Source organism: Hippichthys cyanospilos, chromosome 14, assembly GCF_059441005.1.
Source record: "Hippichthys cyanospilos isolate Australia breed blue-spotted pipefish chromosome 14, RoL_Hcya_1.0, whole genome shotgun sequence".
In the NCBI taxonomy this organism is placed as follows: Eukaryota; Metazoa; Chordata; class Actinopteri; order Syngnathiformes; family Syngnathidae; genus Hippichthys; species Hippichthys cyanospilos.
In genome coordinates this window covers 15,145,571-15,148,604 of record NC_142382.1, presented here as the reverse complement: position 1 = coordinate 15,148,604, position 3,034 = coordinate 15,145,571, and the positions used below count along the sequence as shown (strand labels likewise).

At 39.9% G+C, this 3,034-nt stretch overlaps 1 long non-coding RNA gene across 1 annotated transcript; it reads left to right on the top strand.

Annotated features, from left to right (window-relative positions):
• The first annotated feature begins 143 nt into the window (after positions 1-143).
• LOC148413128 (uncharacterized) lies at positions 144-1,487 on the top strand. Its single transcript, XR_015867817.1, has 2 exons — positions 144-617; positions 932-1,487. It is a non-coding gene; the product is annotated as an uncharacterized LOC148413128 (long non-coding RNA).
• Positions 1,488-3,034: the final 1,547 nt, after the last annotated feature.

Below are 3,034 nucleotides of genomic sequence, written 5' to 3'. Positions count from 1 at the left end.
GCGTTGTTTATACCGGAAGAAATTAAAAGGAGAACAACTACGGAAAGGCAATATGGTCAAAATACATTACCTGGCTCACAAGCATGACACAATTCCAAAAGAGGGCGCTGCTTAACAATTTTCCACATATAAAGAGTTTTTAGTGACGTTTTCACCTGTATTAGATTTGTACCAGTTTAGACTAACAAAAAAATGCACTTATTTGCGCTTATGAATAGAATGATCCTTTTGGATGTTTTGTGTACAAACATTGTCTCGTCATGTCCATCATTGATTGTTGTAAGGTAAACCTTCAATAATTGAATGTTTTATTATAAATTAAGTGATAAAACTTATAATACGTGAAATATATTAAGGGAGAAATTAAATAAATTAAATCGGGAACACACTTCCGTTAGCACTTGAATGCATCTGGCCCAGTAAGCATCAGAAGGTTGTTGCGTGACGTCTTCGAGGGGGTATAAATAAGGCTCAGCCCCCCATTTCGAATCATCTTGCCACTTTCACCTGCCTGAATTAGCGACCAGTCGTTGAAGTTTCTTTCCGCCCACAGCAAGATGAAACACTGTGTCGTTCTTTTTGGCCTTCTCCTCGTGGTTCTTGCACTTTCAACGCAGGTAAGTTTGAACCCATTTTTGTGGAAGTACGGAATGCAGGTTCCTTTCGTTTCTAATTTACTAATTTCTAATTAAGTGCGAGGGGCTTTTCTTCGGTTCAAATGCACTTTTTGCCTTCTCCACAATGAAATTTAGTATCGTGGACAATAACCCTCAAGTATATAATTTGGCTTAGTGCGGAATAAGTAAATGTAGTTTGTCAATACATTTTAAAAACAATTATGTAGGCCTTCTGCAACAGTCGTGACAAGTCTTGTTCAATTAATAGTGCCTTCAGTAAACCAATGCAATTGATTTGAACATTTGTGTTGCAGTTGGTCCATGGACAAAACACCACAGTTTCGTCTGTGAATACAACTTTGGCTGCAGCCACTGTGAGTCCAGCCACCTTGAGTGCAGCTACCGGCAACACGACTGAGAAGAACGCGTGCTCCAGGATCAATGCCCCCTTTTTGCCGTTGCTTGCCCTCGCCTTGGCCCCTCTGCTCCACAGTCGGTGGTGCTGATGTGTGTACACGTGGCTCCTTCCTTGGGCATCAAGAGTTCAACCACCTTACCAATTGGTTTCTCCAAAGATAAGATGCCTGGAGTTTGTCAATTTGCAGCTGCTGCTCTTCATCTCAAGAAATGCAAGTCTTTGTGGGAGTCTTGCATGGACTGGACTATCACCAGGAAGCAACACACTCTGTGCTATCAAATAGTTGGCTACATCTTTTGTCCGAATGTCCAGTGAGTTTTTTTTCTTTTTAAGGATGCCAGTTAAAGAAAAAAAAGTTTCTTTGTACGCTTGGATTTGGGGGGAGGAATGTGAGTGCTTTTTAGGTCTTGAAACATTTTTGTAAATTCAATAAACAAATTTGACTGCCTGCATTTTTATGTATTTTTTTTTTTTTTTTTTTTTGGTGGAAATTTGGTAAATTAAGCTAAATTGGTAGTGCAATTTCAGGTACCCAACTCATGTTTGCCGTTTGAGACTAATTGAATTGCTATTTAAGGTGCTTAATTGATATGGACATCTCTGGTATCCTTACAGGTGTCCTGCATTAAGTCAAAGCTCTTTACTCTGTCTTGTGAAACTGGGCTAATGAGATGAAGTAATTGGAGTTGTATTATCAGGGAGAGGGGCAGAGACATTGTCCACTTATTTAACCTTAAGCGGGGACAAATGTCCTTACCACTATGGCTGTACTCAAGATGTTCATCACAGCTCTGCTGCACCCGCTCCAATGAATGAAATCGAACAGCCTAGTTTCTCCTAGGGTTTCTAACAATTTTTTTTTTTTTTTTTTTTAAATCTGCTTTGGCCCCTTAGGTGTGGCTAGTGTAACCCCCATCATTAGACCAAATGCTAAAAGTTGCGGTATTCTCTTAATAGAGCCAATTTAGAAGTTTCTACTCACACTTGTGCAACTGAGATAAACATTAAGAAGCGCTCCTGGGTCGCTATAGTGACAGTCAAGCAGCTCATGACAAATAGTGATACCGCAACACAATGGTGGCCATTGGCATGTGAAGCTCAATAATTGACTTTCAGCAGGTGAATAATTCACTGTGATTTGAATGTGAAAAATGCAGACAACCTCAACCTCCACCTGCCGCTTGGACCTTCAAAGGAGCTCTTTCTAAGTGACACATGGAATTCTCTGGACTCCCCCCTTAATTCGGGCTGTGTGGGAATTGCCTTCCACCCTAAGTCTTGTGACAATGGCTGCATTGTCCAGCTCATCTTATCTTCTAAAAAGCAGACTTCATTGAGATGTGTGCTGCTTAGCCCCCAGCTCTCATTCCTTCTAACTTCCTGGTGCTACAGTTACCACCACGACACAATAGATGAACCTCAGCGTTTTTTTTTTTTTAAATTTTATTTTAAGATGAGTAGGGCAAAAACTTTGCGACTTTGGGTATCAACTCTTGAACACTAGTGGAGTGTGCTCAGGTGATAGAGACAAGACCTCTGTTTTAGTTGACCAACAGAGTGGAACCACTCAAAGCTCTCTTCCACTTCTCTTTCCTGCCACTCCACACAGTTAGTGAAACTTAAGGAAATCTGAGCTCAGATGTCACGGCAAAACTGAGGGGTGTGGGGAGCAAACAATGATTTTAGGACAAGCAATGGCTAGAGAAGCAGACGAAACTAACTAACTGCACAAACTTGGTCATTTTATAAATATATATATATATATATATATACACACACACACACACATATATGTTTTGTTTTTTGATTGAATTGGCTTTAAATAGAAAATGTGGTACATCTCCTATCTCACATACTTTTTTATCACAATATTATGAATCTAAAGCATCATTTTTCTGTGGCTTAGCAGGAAATGAAATGGGTGTACTTTCTACCAATTGGGTTCAGTATACATTGCGTGCAAACCACAACTAATTCCAATGCGAAAGTAGATTGTTAG